This window comes from Protopterus annectens, chromosome 11.part0, assembly GCF_019279795.1.
Source record: "Protopterus annectens isolate FY-2018-M chromosome 11.part0, PAN1.0, whole genome shotgun sequence".
NCBI lineage: Eukaryota > Metazoa > Chordata > Ceratodontiformes > Protopteridae > Protopterus > Protopterus annectens.
In genome coordinates, this window is record NC_056745.1 from 415,319,287 (window position 1) to 415,337,862 (window position 18,576).

The window sequence follows — 18,576 nt, forward strand, 5'->3', positions numbered from 1 at the left end:
AGCTCCTAGTTTGCCCATTCGTGTAGAAAGAACATGCCACCAATAAAATGTACACTATAGTTATTTTTTAGGGGATGTTTTGGACAGCTTTCTATGCATCCCAAATATATTTTGTATGAAAAATAAGAACAGGCACTCTTGCTAGTTACTACCAGTTTGCATTGTCTGTTTTAAAACTGGTCTGAAGCCAGCTTACATATATAAGTCAGTAAAACCAATTTTACTTATGAGAGCTATGGGAGAGTATCTGGACCATAATAACTGACCTGGGAAACTAAGAGTTATAAGGAATGATGTTCTCATATGGACCTACTTGGAATGGAACCTATTTGATCCAGGCAAAACAACAGAAATTATGTATAAGATACTGTTGTCAGACAGAGCTACAAACTCTAAATATTACATTTAACTCTACATTTGGCAGAGAAAATTCTATAGCTTGTTGTGAGAATTCTATCCCTTAAGTGTAACAGGGGAGAAATAACAATTAATGGAAGCTCTGTTAATGTTTTGTTTCAACTACGCTTCAGGCTCCAGTCATCAGATATTACTCAGCAGTGAATAATTATATAACAGTTTCATGTCCCCAAACTAGACTTCTTCCATTTTGGCTGCAGCTGAGAGATTGCAGAAGCTTTGTATGGCAATAAGAGTTATTGTTACATTATTCGCATTTGAAATGTATCTTTATCTTATTTCATTGATAGTGAATAAATATATAATATCCACGGAAGTACACAAAACTGATTTCATAGTCAGCTGTTGGCCACTAAAGCAGCTATAGTGTTCCTTTTGTGGTTGTTTAAATCCCAAGTTAAGTTTATTACACTATTTAAACATATATGGTTTTATATATATATATATATATATATATATATATAATGTATATAAATCTCATAGATCCCTTTTGTACAAGCTGCTATACAGGACTGGTCTAGTAGAAATTCTTTTATGACATGAAGGCACGTATAAAACATTTCTAGGTGAAAAGTGACATTTTTTCATTTCTTCATTAGCAAGTTTACAGAAAGCACAGAAAACAATGCATAGTATTCCATACTGTCAACAACATTAGTATAAAAATCCCTTACTTTAGACAGTCGTAACGAAATAACAACTTGTATATGTTACATATAAAGGAATTACGGAAGAGAGAAGATGCAGTAGCCAAGACATGTAAAAAGAGACATACTGCAATAATGACAAATGCCCTACAAGAAAGTAGGAAAAATATAGTCAGCATTGTAATAGTAAAATCTTATAGAAATCATACTTTCTTTAGAAAGCAGATCAAGAGTTTCTACAAACAAGTGTAGCGGATCACTTAACAGTCATGTAGGCATGCTAATGACTGAAGGGGCTATTATCCTTCACTGAGGTAGAATCCTTTTGTCCTCAGGTTGAAGGCAAAAAGCTGCTTTGATGCAATAGGGTAGAAGGCTGGGATGATATCAATGTGCATTACTATAAATTACTATAAATACTATTAAGCATTCAACCTCCAAAAGGAGAACAACAAGGTTTAGAGCACGTAACCTGACTGTATGATTGTCTCTTGCTCAAGATATTCCTAGTGAACTGGTCAGACACAAATTGTACCTTCCACAGCCAACATCACACTGGGATACAAAGATATTTTCATCAAAATTGTGGATATACTTTGAGTTGCATCTGAGCAAAAAAACTGCACTATGGGACAATGGAGTTAGCAAAATATAGGTGGAGAGGTGGGAGACACAACAACATCATAGAGCTGTGGAACAGGATGCTGACACAGCTAAGTAGATCTTCTAGTGTGTGTGTGTGTGTGTGTGTGTGTGTGTGTGTGTGTGTGTGTGTGTGTGTGTGTGTGTGTGTGTGTGTGTGTGTGTGTGTGTGTGTGTGCGCTTATCTACATGTATGTGCCTTCTCTACCAACAGTTACTGATTGAAGCTATCCTTAATATGAACTATCACTGTCTGTTAAAAATGTTCAGGAATGAATACTTACAAAGAACTATTACCAAATATTTATTAAAAGGGTAACAGACACTCTTATCTGACTTTAGGGATGGTATGTAGTGACTGGAATATACTGACATAAGTTTATGTCCATAATTCTGATGTCCAGGAGTGAATCTAACTGATGCATTAAGAACATTTTATGAAATGTTTCCAGTTTTAAAGTCCACAAATTGCAGTAGTGTCAGTGTAGTGAGTCCCAATAATTGATAAACATGTAAAGATAGAGTATCCAGATTCAGTGCATGGTGCTGGCTTTAGCATTACCTGTTTAGTTACTTTTGCTTGGCATATTTTTAGGGGACACCTGGAGTAGTATTCATTGATCACAGATAATTTGATCAGAACATTGTGAAAATTCCCATACTTTCTTCCTGTTAGAAGTATGGAAGAGGAGGACACCATGGATGAAGACTGACAAACAGAGGGGTGATAAATTAAGCATTTCAGATACAACTGCCAAGGACAGATGATGAAGAAAAGGTGGAGGTAACAATGATAAATGATTGAAGACTAATTGTGTAAGTGATTCTCAGACAGTGTTATCTGAAACTCATTGACAAATGGTGTGAGAATGATGTAGTGTGTTAGTCCTGCAAACCTTCACTGAAACTACAAAGGCCATGATGTTCAATACAAATCAAATAAAACCATAAAAAGAAAATGAATTTAATGAGATAGTGTGGCATTACATGTAGACTCTGAACAAGAACTTCAGATAGCTGAATGAAATGCACCACTGAAGGCACATGGGATAAAACTAAATACAGATAAGATGACTGTCATGGCAGCAAATTGGAAAATAGTCAAACAGGTTAACACCTCCAAGTGTGTGAGGAGGTAACCATTTGAAATGTCAGGCCCCTCTACATTGAGTCCTGAAACATGGAGACTGAATGGCCCAAAAATGGATTTACACATACAAATCCAAGATGGCCATTTCTCAGAATATTCCATTTTCTCTGAGGTATAGCAATCTCAGAGGTGGTATACACAAGTCTGAGGGGTGTGAGGAGACTTACTAAAAATAAGTTTAAAGGAGAAGGGTAATCTTCGAGATTCACTGTTTATTGGGGTTTTTAGTCTTCTTTTTTTTTTTAGCATGTCAGCACTTGGCATTTAGAGTGCCAATATTTCAATAGGGTGTCATCTGGGAGGGTTGGGTGAGCAGAAAGGATTTCTGAATAAGGAGGCAGAGGTAGAATCAGAGGTTCTGCAGCCAGGGTATAAATAGTGGTTCAACCAGTACTACTGTGTGGTACAGAAACTTGGGCAGTGAAGGCAGAGTGGTTGAGGAAGCCACAGATGATAGAGATAAAGATGTCTGAATGAGGAGGTCAAAGCTAGAATCAAAGGGGCCACAGATAACTAGCACAAGGTCAGGGTTGCATGTTATAGAAGAATGCTAAAGAAGTTGAAAAGTAAGGTGTACAACATAGTGATGCAACCAGCACTACTATATTGTACAGAAACCCATCAGTGAAGGCAGGGGAGCTAAAGCAAGAGGTGATGGAGATGCCTGTGATGAGAGGTAAGATGCACACTGTGGGACAGATAAAGAAATAAGGATATCAGAGAAAAATCACAAGTATCCCCAATTGTTGAGAAGGTCAAAGAGAACAGATTGCAGTGATTCAGGCACATATGCAGGAAATCAGAAGATAATCTGGTGAGGAAGATTTGGGACAGACAGGAAGAAGGCAAGAGGAAATGACGGCATCCAGCAAACAGATGGATGGATTGTTTTAGAAAAGACCTGTGACAGTGAGGCATGACTGTCAAAGAAAGCAGAAGACATGTATTGATTCAAGAGAAATGGTGACAGTCGACACAACATCCTTACCTAGTGTAGAAAGTGTAAAAAAGGGAGGTTGTTGATGATAATGATGATGATGACTAAGAAAATGTAGAATTTTGGGGTGCTGACAACTCTGGTGTGAGTACACTGATTAATAAACAGAAATATATAAAATTGCTGGAATATATAGTTGCCAAGCCAGGCAAGGCCTTAATGGTAAAGAGGATTACATCAGGGTAGGACAGGCATTTGCTCCTTTGTCTAGTAAAGATAGGACAGAAATGTTCAAACAAATGAAAACTCATATGGATGTAAATGCTAAAATGTTCTGGGTATGAGATTTTGACAGTCATACTGAAGAAAGAAGATCTGGATGTAAAGAAATGAAGAGAAATATTATGTAGGTGTGAATACAAAAGGGAGGAACAAGGGAAAATGTACATATTGAAAAATAAAAGCAATGCTAAATTATATCTTTATACTGATAATGTGAAAGAATATACAGACGGTTAAAGATTTCATGGAAACGTCATGTAACAGTAGATCATTTTTATGATAATTTAGCATAGTGATGGATGATTTGCAAGGACAAACAGAGGTTAGAATGCATTATGCATATAATAAGATTGGAAGTGCTAAAAGAGGTTATAATAAGTTAATTATTTTTTATTTAGAAGAAAATAATACTTCATATGTCACTGAAGGGAAATATGAGAATATTTCTGTAATGCTACAAAGTATTATGGCTATGAGATAAACATGGGGTGGAACAGTTAATAAAGAAAGACAGTAAAGGGAAAGGCAGACATGGAGAAGGTAAAAGATATATAGGGTATATGGGAGCTAGGAAGGTGAGAAAAGGAGCAGATGATAGATGAATAAAATAAGTAAAAAAGACTTAAATATATAAATTCATCTGAAGAAGTTAGAGTTGTGTATAGTTGGATTAACTGGAATGCACACCACTATCCCCTTTGTTAATAATGACAACCACTACCCCAGTTTGCTTGCCCAGAGATACCACTGTTCAAGCATTCCTTACTGCACTAATATGGTTTAACGACAAAATCCCAGTGTTTTCCAGTACATTCAGAGATTTTAGCTAGATCCCATCCACTACTGCATCCTTACTACAGAGGGACTGTGCAACCACTGCTCTGACCTCACCTATTGAGACTGATGAAATTCCAGCATTTGCTTCTGGTACTGCCTCCACAGATAAGGCTATGCCGAGTGGATTCAGGAGTTTTTCTATGTGTTCTTTCCACTAAATCACAATATTCCTAGTCAAGGTTAATGTATCTTCACATTTGCAAATTCCAGTGGGAGGCACTCCACGATAAGTTCAGGAGTTCTCCATTCCTGAGGGATTCTGAGGCACAGCCACTGCTCCTTTGTGTCTGGAGGTGTCATCTGAGGTGCCCTTGGTACCTTGTAAGGATGTTCTCTATGTGATTCCAAACTGAGGTGTGCTAGTCACAGCTCACTGGAAGCAGGTCCCAGGGCACACATCCACAACATATTAGAAAGATATATTACACCAGGAACACCACAGAATATTACAGAATGAACTGGAGCCTGGGACTGGCACATCTCAGTTATGTTCTACTCAGTCTTGTTGCTATGATGACTCATATCAGGACAAGTGACAACTAGGGTTTAGTTTGTTTTGCTTCTGAACAGGAAACAACCAAGTATGTTGTCAGATTCCAAAGTGCAAATGTATTTAATTTTATTTAAGGTGGGTACATTTGTAGTTTTATAACAGCATTCTAATATCTCTGCTTATTGTGGTTTGCACAAAATGCTTTTCCAGATATGGCTAGTATGTCTTGCCATTGGAGAATCACTTCCCTGAGTACTGCTAATATGTTATATTCACAATTTTTCTTCCCAGTTTTGTGTTGCAATTGAAGAATATTCTGAATAACATAGACAATTGATATTTAGGTATATTTATTTGATGTTGAGTAGTTTACCCAGTTGTCATTTGGATAAAGTTCCCCAAGAAGATTGCATTTGCATTGGCCATGTGTACCCCTTAATCAGAAAACCCTCATACTTGCTAAGGACATAGTCCGGTCAGTTTCTATAAGAGTATACTCAAAACCAATGTAATTAATTATTGTTTGGCGGTTTCTAGTCCTGAGGTGTTTTCCTTGCTTCTGGCTTTTGGCTGTTCTTTCACAAATACTAAAATACCACTTATCTTACCTGATCTGCAAAATGAAAAGAAGTACATTTGTAATTTGTGTTGTGCATTTTGGATATTTAACCAGGCTTCAATAATGATATAATCAGCAACATCCTCATAGCAAAGGAATATTTCTTTGCCATGCATTTTATAGCTAAACACACTAACCTCTAATTTTTACTGTATTTATAGTACCATGGTATAATTATTTGGATCATTTCTCCTAAACATGTTCAACAGGTTGTGATAACAAGGAAGCACGTGATCCTTCCAAAAGACCAAAATTACTAAAGTTATACTTCCCTCATATATATTTGTTTCTGATCATCATAAAGGAAATGCACAGTAGTGCAATAGCAAATGTGAAACTAAGGTCCAATTCTAAAAGACATGCTCTTAGTGTAAGTGACCACTTTCACTGAGAGCAGGCCGACAACATGTCTTTTGGAACCTGGCCTCCAGTGTAAGCCTGTTTAAAGATAGGCCTTACACCGAAGTAAGTCACATAAACTGAGAGCAAATCTTCTGGAATCAGAGCAGGCTTACATTGACAGTAACTTTTTTGGAATCTGGCCTTCAGAGTTATCACAATTGAAAAGCTCTGAATAAAGCAACACATATTGGATTATGCCTGAAAGAAATTGTTAACATGGTATGCATGCTCTTAAATATACTATATGCATGCTTTTAAATATAGAAACATAGACTCTCCCAGGTTACCTGTATTATTAAATATATTTATTATTTATTTTATTTTGTAAATAATAAATAAATATATGTAATAATACGGGTAACCTGGGAGAGTCCATGTTTCTATATTTAAAAGCATGCATATAGTATTATTTATTTTATTTTGCAAAGCCGTGGTGGTACAGCGGTAGTGTTTTTGCCTCACAGCAAGAGGTTCTCCTGTTCAATTCTTGGCTGGAGCGCCTTCTGTGTGGAGTCTGCGTGTCCTCTCCGTGGTCGAGTGGCCTCCGAAAGACATACGTGAATGGGCGTGCCTCCGCTGAAGGTTGGGCATCGGGCTGGCAACTCAGCACCATAAAAATTGACTGCCAATCATTAGCGGACCGGAGTTCCGCTGTGGCGACCCCTAACCGGGAAAATCTGAAAAGACAAACAAACATTTATTATTTATTTTATTTTACAAGTACTTAAACTAGGCCACTGTGGCCCTTTTTTGTTCACAAAAAAGGAAGAAATATAACATTAGAAAGCACAAACAATCTTTATGCTATAACAACTTGACCTTTGACTTATCTACCTGGAGTCTCAGATAGACAAGAAAACCATTATGTAAAACCACCATTAAATTTACATGTGGCACCTACAATTAGTACATTTCTTAATTCCTTTGCAAATGATGGTAATTTTGTAGTGTCAGGGTTACAGATCCAATTTTTTGGCCAAAGAAAGAAGAAAATGTCTTAGAGTGGAGCTAAACTGCTGAGCAAAGAAGGCAGTGAAAGTATTAACATTTTTTGTGAGTGATTGTGGTCATAACTGATGCTACGGTACAAATTTTTTCTGACACATTTACATTCTGTTTCAAGAATATTCACTTATGTTCTAGGACTGCTAGTGGCTTTTGTTTCATAAAAGTTGCTTTAAATATGTTGGCTGACCTGTCTGCAGTGTTTGCTAATATCACACTGTTGCTAAATGTCTTCTCACACATTGCTTTACTTGTTAGCTTGCCATGCTGTCTTCCTAGCTGCTTATACTTCCTTTAATTTGGGTGTCCATGCACTTCTTATATGGATAAAATAGATCCTGCGGTGAAAGCAAGAATTGCAAATAAGTCTGTGTCACATTCAGTCTAGCTGGTAACAAACCTGCTTACTAAGTTGGCAAGTTCAAAAGAACAATATGCCACATAATAAATTCATTGTTTCATATTTTATCACAAACTGTATTAATTCTTCCATCAGCTCCCTTGTTTGGTACTGTAGAGTAATACAGCTGTAGACACTGTGGGATATAACTCACCGTTTAGTCTCCTAGTAAATACGGTAGCATTGTATCATTTATTAGCTTTAATACAGACATCCAGATTATACCATTTCAAGCAAAAAGTATATGTTCTTCTGCCTGCCAGTTAGTAAACAAAAAATTCAAAGTAGTTAATCCCAGCTTCACACAACTGAGTCAAGACTTGTTCTCACTATATATTTTGCCAATGCAGGACTAAGGGGTAATTAGATATGTACGGAACTATAACTGTATACACTGCAATGTACTCATTAATGCAGTACATTGTGCAGCAAACAATATTACAACAAATGAAACTATTCAGAGTTCAGGACTTGGAATGGATTTTGGCCACCAGAATTTTACTTGTAATCTGAATGTCCCCAAAAATAAAATGACAGGTTTTGACATCACTTAGAACAGTTGCCAAACAAGTGATAGTAGCTGCATAAGAAGTGTTTATAACTAGGTTATTAGAATTCCCATTAGTGGATACAACATGCTTGATGTGGTGTGGGTCAGTCCTGAATGCACTATTTATTACCATGCTGCGGATCACAAACTTTAAAACTCAGATCACCTTAGTAAAGGAAACAAAACTGCAGCATAATATCTTGTGAAAATTTTACCAGGCTGATAATCACAGTTCACTGGAGGTTCTGAAACACTGCAATGGAAATGGCGTTCGCAATGACCAAACCAAATACTAAGAGTTAGGTGGAATTTTATAAGACGCTGAATATAGTAATTGAGCATGGTGTGTGTTCCCACTGGAACCACTGCTCAAAACGCTAAACAACAATCACCATGGTGAAAAAATCCCATAAGGAATTAGTGAACAGAAAAAAAAAACAGCTGGTCAGTATATAAAAACATTTCCAACTAGTCATAATTTGGAAATGTATGCAAAGGCTGAGACAGCACTAAGAAAAAAACAAAAAATTGTTAGGCCCATTTCTCAAAGAAAGCTTGCCAGAGGAACACAAGACAATAGAAAGGCTTTCTATAAACATTTGAGATCCATTTAATGTGAGTCTCCTTTTATCATAAAGTTATCTGTAGATAACAGTGTTATGCCAGACTACAAAAAACTAGTTGACATATTCTGCAATTCCTTTTTTGAAAAAGGAAAGGGAACGATTGATTCTGTATACTTAATATTTCAAGGGATAAACACTTTCCCGCTGTCACTGGAAAGTGCACTTACAACTGCATTAAACTCTATTAGGCCTGATATAGCAACAGGTCTTGGCGGTTTTAATGGCTTTATTTATAAATACAACCAAGGTCTGTACTGCAACATGCCTAACTTTTTTTTTCAGCAGCTTAAAACAGGATACATCCTGGAACAGTGAAAATTTGCCACAGCTGCGGCAGTTCCCAAAAGTGGTGACCTAAACAGAGTTGAGGAGTATAGGCCCATCAGTTTGAGTCATGTTACTGACAAATGTTTTCAGAAGGTTTTGCACAGCCTCTTTTCATTATCATTTAAAAACTGGTTGATATTAGGCAACACCGGATTACGGCACGATTTGTATATCTCAAAAACCTACGGATTTTTTGCAATTTGACTGATATTGATGAAGTCCAAGCTATGCATATAATGTATATTTGTCTGACAAATGGCTACACGTCTGTGTCTCACTATGATATATTTGAACCTCTGTCTACTTTTGAGGTGAATTCTAGCATTATCCATTGGATTACTAAATAGCTCCTAAATCTTAAAAGCAGAGCTAGAGCATGTAATAACTTTTTGTCTGAGACAATACTCTTCCAATGACTTCCATATAGTTTTGTATTGGGGTTGTTTCTTTTAAATATATTTAAAGCAACATTTCAGATTAGTGAAGAAATAACTTCTAAATTTGTAGATAACACCAAGATAGGAACCATAGTAACCAGCTTAAGAGGACAGTTTATATTACAAGACAAAGCAGATTTGTTTTATACATGGTCACACTCAGGGCTGTACTTAGGAAAACTGGTTCCCTAGGCGTAAGCCACTGCCCAACACCTCTTGGCCTACTCACACTATGCAGTTTACTTTTTTCCCCTTTTTTCACATTTTATCTTACTATTCATTTTTTCCTGCAGTTATTCATTCATTCAACATCTAAGCAAGACTGTACTCTGATAACAGAAAAGGAAACAGCTGCATCAAGCCATGGGAGGTCTAGATGCTCTGAGGTGCATTTTATAGTTTTTAAGCAACCTTTTCATCCAATAATTGCCTGAACAAAGACCACAATCAAAGACAGAAATTTAATCTTACTTTTCAACTTTTTTATTTCTTACATTGATTCAGCACACCCTAACTGACCAAGATTACACAGCAACAACTAAATTAAGCTTGGAGACTGCTCGGCACACAGAAGCCATGGAGTTATATATGTTCAAGGTACACTTGAGATTTTTTTCCCAACATTTTGATCCAATGATGGCCTCGTGGAAAAAAATTCAATCTTATTTTTTTTTTTTTTTTTATTGCAAGGAGGAAATAAGCTGTATCCAAGTTTTAATGCTCAATGCTGACCAAACACCAGTTCACAATACACCAAGAAGCCAAATTTTTGTAAGAATACATATATCACAGCTGGGAATAAGTAGTCACTTTCTGTGTATCCCCCTCTCATGCTAAATTGGTGTTAAAATTAAGGCACAAATGCCCACAGTCATATATTTCAAGATAGTGCTGTCATATTTATATACAGCATGCCTCTTCAACCCTACCACCAAAAGAAAGCCACATTCTGGATACCCTTCTAATGTCAGACTGGGACAAAGTCTAAAAACGCAAATAGAACAACATATTTGCTGTCAGACATATATAAACAGCATGCTTATTTACTCTCCTTGAAAAGATATCCACCTAAATTTGCATCAGATGTTTGTTTCTAAGGAAAATGAAAAAAAAAAAATCAGTAATGTTTTCAGCTTGTTACTTCTAGAAAGAACAATGCTCCTATATAAACTCCACTGATCCTCTGATGTTTGTGAGGGAAGTTAAAGAAACAATGGCCATGATGTCCACAGCCCAATACAAGATATTCACCTCTGAGGTTTGCGAGAAATGTTAATGAAATAATGACATTGCCCCATCTCTACCACACAAGCATAGAGACCTTCTTTGTATACCTATTAGCAGAGCTAGTTTTGGACAAGCCTGGGTTCAGGGCAATGATGATTACTAAGCCCATGTTAAAATGTACTTATACAGCCTTGGCATGTATGGGCCCCAGCCCCCAGAAGTTCTGGTCTGGATATTCTGTGATGCATTTTTCTTTCAAAAAATAAGAGTTATTGTTAAACCGTGCAAGTGGTAACAGGGTCAGTAACTTTCAGCCAGACAACCACCACCAAGCAGTAGCCACTTCTATATACAATTCATACTTCTGTTTGTGATAAAAGAGGATAACTATATAATGAATTTCAACTTTGTTCAAAACAAATAGTTGCCCCACATTAAAATATTACATATTGCTTCACCCAATCACATTAGTCCTGCAAAGCCAAAATAATAAGCACACAGCAGCAGGCAGCTAGTTACTTTCCTCTACAGAAGACAGCCATAGTAATTATGATTATTCTGTATGTGCATACCAGTTAGGTACTCCATCTTTCTTCTCATAAATGTATATTGGTTCTGCAAAGCCAGACAGTGACTATTTAAAATGAACGAACAACAACAGGGTCAGTTACTTTCATCCAACTAACCTCAACCCCCCACCAAGCAGTTATAGCCACAATATCTGAAGGCTATGTAATGTTATTTCACATCTACAGTCCACACAAACAAGTAGTCAGACATTAAACTATTCCATTATAAGCTGCTTTGCACAAATCAGAAAAGCCAGAGAAATATTGCCAGTGCCAAAATGTCTAATAGATCACTGCCGGCATCGTTGTAAAAAGTAATGATAGGACATATCTCACCACACCATTCCTCTAATCTCAATTGTCTACATAAACCACAGTCAGACATATTTTCAAAAATGTTTGGTTAGTCACTACCAGCAATATTAAACAGTAGCAATACGTATCTTACTGCGCCATTCCTCTCACCTCAACTTTCTACACCAGAAATACTTACCAAACTATCTGTTTGATCACTGCCAGTATAAATCATAGTAATAACAGTTCTCTTACTGTATCATTAGAATTTCTGCCTTGTAAAAGTCAGTATTTTTACATAAATAAAAAAAAAATGAAAGATCTCATTCAGGCTGTTTCATGCCTTACATTCAAACATTGTAAGATACCAGCTCCTATGACTTTGCAATGTTCAGGGTTAACCGTACGTATGCTGACTTAATTCCTTTCCAGACAAGAAGAGACATTCCCTTAGAAAGCATCAGGTGTATTTTCATTTGAGTGGGGTGCCTTCTTTACTATTAGAGCAAAGAAACATTGCTCTAAAATAATTTATTATTTATTTTATTTTACATTTGGTTACCAGGAATGTCTGACTGGGTGAAGACCCATTTTTAGCACAAGCCAAGGAGAAAAGCTCCACGTGTAAAACAAAAGTATATAAAAAAATACTTGTTATTAAAAAATTTTACAATATAGTCGATAACTTTTTCTGACAATATTGCAGAAGACAATTTTATAGAGATTCAATAAGTACGTTTTTTTAAAATAGTAATCCAGGTAAATTTACATAACATTAAGTAAGCTTAATTATAGCTATTAATCAGAAAGAGCTGGAATACCAAGAGCAAGCAATCCTATAGCCACTTAGCCTGGACTAGTACAAGTGCAAAGCCAAGAGTCATTAAGGAAACTTTTAAAGGGTATTTTTACACTGACAGGCATCGTTCATAGTTCTAATAGTAGGACGAAGTCAATTCCGGACTTTTGCTAGAAGGTAGGAGTATAGGGAATCACTAGCAGTGTTGGCGGATTTGCTCACTTGTAGTAGTGATTTAATTTTAGATCTAAGACTGCAGTTAGTAATCCAAAGAAAAAATAGCAACTACCACCACTTAGGAAGAGACAGTTTAATCATTCAACACAGTAAAAACAAACATAAAATGAAGTAAAACTGCAGAGATGAGCACTTTCAGGCTGTGCCTTTCATCAGATAAAATGCTCAAATGTAAAACATTCTTTTAAAGGGAGTGACAACCAATCAAGACTCAATACCGAACCCGATTTTTTTCAAAGCAGGTTTCAATGGAATGACATCATTGAGACCTGGATGGCCGTGTGCTGTAAGTTCCACTATCCATTTAACCTCTTCTTACTCAGTGTCATACGCCACATGCCCACCTCTGATGCCTTTCACTGCATTCCAGATCACCTGAAACTTAAAATAATGTCCCTCATGATTTAATGTGTCTATATAGGGCACTGTGTTCATTCTGTACCCTGATTGCTGATAAATGGTTGAGTATCCTGTTTTTAAGCATGCAATTCATTTTGCCTACATAGTAGCAATTACATAGTTGGCATGTAGCAAGATAAACCACATTCATGGTCCTGCAACTGGCTCTAAGATTGAAGCAATATGTCTTGCCAGTGACAGGGTGTGTAAAGTTGGTATCTTTATTTATATAGCTACATGCCTTACAGGACCCACACAATTTGGTTCCTTTACTCACTTCATCCTGTTTGTTGTGCTTCCTACCCTCATGACTCAATAAATCTTTCAAATTCTTATTCTTCCTGAAATTGAAACTTGGTTCCTCTCCCACCACCTTCCTAATTTTCTCATCCGATAACAAAATCTTCCAATTTCGTCTAATTATTTTGCATACCCCATGAATGTTGTTGCTATATGTAAACATAAGTCTCAAGTTGCTGCTTTATTTCAAATTGCTGTTGGCCACAAAAAATAAATAAATAAATAAATAAATAAAAAAGACGGGTTCAATATTGAGTCTTGATTGGTTGTCACTCCCTTTAAAAGAATGTTTTAAATTTGAGCATTTTATCTGATGAAGGGCACAGCCCAAAAGCGCTCATCTCTGCAGTTTTACTTCATTTTATGTTTGTTTTTATTGTGTTGAATGATTAAACTGTCTCTTCCTAAGTGGTGGCAGCTGCTATTTTTTCTTTGGACTGTTGGAGTTGAGCAGTATTACCTTCTGTGTGGTACTCTTTGCTTGTTTTCTGAGGTTAGTAGAATAAGGTTGCAAAATGTTAAACAGAGCTGTTAATGAGTATATATAGGATATACAGTTCTTGCTACTATCAGGCCCATACCTAATCTCTTCCTCATCTTTTTCCTACCATTTCCCTAACAATCACTCTCTGACTCCCCTTATTTCAATTACTGCTACCTTTCTCTTTTTTTTTCTCCTCGCTTCTGAAAACAAGAACCCATGTATCGTGTCTCACTCAACTGTCTACCCTCTCCTTAACTTAACTCACCTTACTATCTTACCTCTCCACTCTCCCACCCCACATTTTCAATTGAAGTACAATAAATTAACAAAAAAATGCTATTACCATGTAAATGTTTTTCTAGTCTGCTTAAATTTGTTCTGTAATTGTGTTAATTCTACAATGTTATTTCAGAGTAATAATGTGCAATTCTAATTTTATATATATATATATATATATATATATATATATATATATATATATATATATCTGTATATATATAAAATGTACTGGAGCTTTTCTCCTCGGGTCTCCACTGAAAAGGAGCCTTGGCTCAGTTGGAACAACCCAGCTAACAAATGTCAAATAAATAAATAAATAAATAATAACGCTTTTTTGACATCTACTAAATTTCTAGAATATAAACTCTGTGATGACTCCTTCTGGATTTTCTGAGTGTGTTTTTTAATACACACTGTAACACCGTCATGCTGTTGCAGATTGAGAAACATCTCTGCCCTCATGATGAAAGTTTAGTCTTCACAATGCCAGCTACCTTTGGAAGCCATAATTTGGCAGCGAGAAGCAGGAATTTATTAGTAGAAATGAACTCCTTTAATACACATTTGGAAAACATGCTTTTCAGTTAGAGAGCAACTCAGATTTAGAATCATCTTCCTAGTTCAGTGATATTAATGAGTATATTAAAAGCCTTCAGGAAACAATACGATATGCAGTTGTGTAATAAGACTTTTTTGAGATCTACTAAATTTCTAGAATATAAACCCTGTGATGACTCCTTCCAGATTTTCTGAGTGTGTTCTTTTATACACATTGTAACACCCTTACACTATTGCAGATTGAGAAACATCACTGCCCTGCATATGATAAACATTATCATAAAAATTTGACATTGGTACTAGCACCTATGGAGTGTTCTTAGAATAGGTATAAAAACACAAAAACCTTTATATTGCTGAGTCTAGAACAAGATAAGTGAAATGCCATGAAGGTGCTGACATGAGACTTTCCTATATTCTGTTAAAGCCCTCTGTTTAAAATTATCAGTATACGTTACTCCAACTCTCAATGATATAGATTCTACATCCATCTGGACAGTATAAAACTTGCAAAAAGAGCAATTTACATTAGTTCTGCACTGACTATATTCTGCCGTTGCATGGCCTAAGCAGAAATCGTGTTTAATAGAATTTACTAACGATGATAATCATACAAATGATACAAAGGATGTAATTATACAGATGTCAAAACACTGTGCAAAATCAAAAGAAAAGTGACATTTACAGAACCACCAAATTACGTCAGTTATCTTATACTGGTATATTTTTTTAATCAATAAGGGCTTTGTGTTGGGAAAACCTAATACAAGAAAGCCAAATTACAATTTGTTGTTGTGCTTGCTGTCCCTCATCAACTTATACTGAGAGTTTGGGCCCTTTTATTGATGAATACCCCAGTAAAAATGTAGCAGACTTATTACCAACACTTTCCACCTGATGCAGCCACAATAAAGGCAGCTTAAAAGAACATTACAGGACGGCATTACTTTAGGTTGAAAGGACGGGCAAATGTTGACAGTCTGAAAGCCATGCCATTCATAGATCTGCAGGGGAAATTTGGCTTCAATGCTGACCATTGGCTGCAGCTGATGTCAGGTGAGCAACCATACAAAATAACAAGCCACTGTCATGCTTTTGAAAAAGAGTGGGTTGAATGCACGCATGGAATCGGAAGAACCCGGGCCCTTAAAGAGTGCAAAATTGAACTGGAAGACTTCTATAAATTCTTGCACAGGGACAAAACGAATCAGCATTTGATGTAGATTACAGAGCAGAGGGATAAGTTAATTATGGCGGGGAAGTACACACCTCCCCCTTGTCATGTGGGAAAAGATGAGCCAAGGCCCTGATAAAGACCTCCAGAAAGTGAGGAAAGACTTCGTACAGAAGGAACCATTCAAGCTCCCCAGAGCAAGCTGAACTGTGTATGTGCTGATAGTGTAATAGTGCCACCACAAACACCTGCATGTCTGCTCAGAGGACTAGAATCATTGCTGTGTCTAAACCTTATTAAAATATTGTTATATTTAAAAAAAAAAAAAAAAAAAAAAAGAACAGTACAGGAACCTTAGTATGTAGTGCTGTTCATGTAAAAAGATTCATGAGGCTAATCTGCATGGATTAAATAATGCCTTTAGGTGGGTGAAGCTTACAGTAAACGGCAGGATGGAATGTATCTCTATGTGGGTCATGTGTAGTGTAAACACCGTACTGTAGGAAGCCTAATGCACAGAAAAAGATGCTATGACAATACTACAAGTTTTAAGAAATCTGCACTCTGCACTTAATTATCTCAGATTTAGTCAGGTACTAAATGCTGGCCAGTTAACAGACAGGTGTAAGAGTTATATTCAGTCAGGTACTAAAGGTCAGGCAGTTTGTACATGGGATGAAGACATAGATTTAGTGAGGTGCTAAAGGTTGGGCAGTTAATACATGGCGTTATGACATAGGTTTAGTCAGGTACTAAAGGAGGGCAGTTAACACATGGTATTACAGCATAGATTTAATCAGGTGCTAAACATCAGGAAGTTAGTACATGGGATTAAGACATAGATTTAGTCAGGTGGTAAAAGTTGGACAGTTAATACATTTGATTATGGCATAGATTTAGTCAGGTACTAAAGGGTGAGCAGTTAATACATGGAAATATGACATAGATTTAGTCAGATACTAAAGGTTGGGCAGTTAATACATTTGGTTATGACATAGATTTAGTCAGGTACTAAAGGGTGAGCAGTTAATACATGGAAATATGACATAGATTTAGTCAGATACTAAAGGTTGGGCAGTTAATACATTTGGTTATGACATAGATTTAGTCAGGTACTAAAGGTCGACCAGTTAATACATGGGATTACGACATAGATTTAGTCAGGTGTTAAAGGTTGGGCAGTTAATGCATGTGATTATGACATAGATTTAGTCAGGTACTAAAGGTTGAGTAGTTAATACATGGAAATATGACATAGATTTAGTCAGGTGCTAAAAGGTGAGCAGTTAATACATGGGAATATGACATAGATTTAGTCAGGTGCTAAAAGGTGAGCAGTTAATACATGGGAATATGACACAGATTAAGTCAGGTGTTAAAGGTTGGGCAGTTAATGCATCTGATTATGACATAGATTTAGTCAGGTACTAAAGGTTGAGTAGTTAATACATGGGATTATGACATAGATTTAGTCAGGTACTAAAGACTGACCATCTAATAAATGAGATTATGATATAGATTTAGTCAGATACTAAAGGTTGGGCAGTTAATACATTTGGTTATGACATAGATTTAGTCAGGTACTAAAGGTCGAGCAGTTAACACATGGGATTATGACATAGATTTAGTCAGGTGTTAAAGGTTGGGCAGTTAATGCATCTGATTATGACATAGATTTAGTCAGGTACTAAAGGTTGAGTAGTTAATACATGGGATTATGACATAGATTTAGTCAGGTGCTAAAAGTGGGACAGTTAATACATTTGATTATGACATAGATTTAGTCAGGTGTTAAAGGTTGGGCAGTTAATGCATCTGATTATGACACAGATTTAGTCAGGTACCAAAGGAGGGCAGTTAACACATGGGATTACACCATAGATTTAATCAGGTGCTAAAGGTCAGGCAGTTAGTACATGGGATCAAGACATAGATTTAGTCAGGTGCTAAAAGTGGGACAGTTAGTACTCAGGATTAAGACTAGGAGCTGTTACCATGCTGATTCCTGTAATCTTGGGATTGATTTCTTCGGCCTCCATTTGCATGCTGTATGGCACTAAGTAAGTGACTTACCAGGACAGACTCATGAGATGAAGTATGAAAAGTCCATCTGCATCAGCAAATGCAACCCAATAAAGGTAATACATTTGCAATTCTTTTTACTTCATTAAAATGGATTGGGAAGCAAATATATGCCTACCTCAAAAAACAAAAACAAAAAATGAGATATAGACAGTGTCCTAATAACATTTTATGTTTTCATTCTAGGAAATAGCAACAAGCTTCACTCTATTAAATTTGTATAATGAGTAACTTCCAATCTAGAGTCAACCAACAAGTTCACAGAAACAGTAACTACTAGTTGCTAAAACACAATTAATTCTGATGCCATCTTCTCTGTTTGAAACTGAAGAATAAGGTGGCTGCAAAAGTGAAAAATGTAATTCGCTATTACATCTCCAAAAAAATCTGTGGTACCCATGAA

The 18,576-nt window shown here is 36.3% G+C and overlaps 1 protein-coding gene and 1 pseudogene across 9 annotated transcripts in view; one reads left to right on the top strand and one right to left on the bottom strand.

Moving 5' to 3' along the window:
* The window catches only part of ANKS1B (ankyrin repeat and sterile alpha motif domain containing 1B), a 6,771,497-nt gene that overhangs the window by 3,834,424 nt on the left and 2,918,497 nt on the right, over window positions 1–18,576 (bottom strand). The window lies entirely within an intron of this gene.
* LOC122815428 lies at window positions 15,907–16,227 on the top strand (annotated as a pseudogene).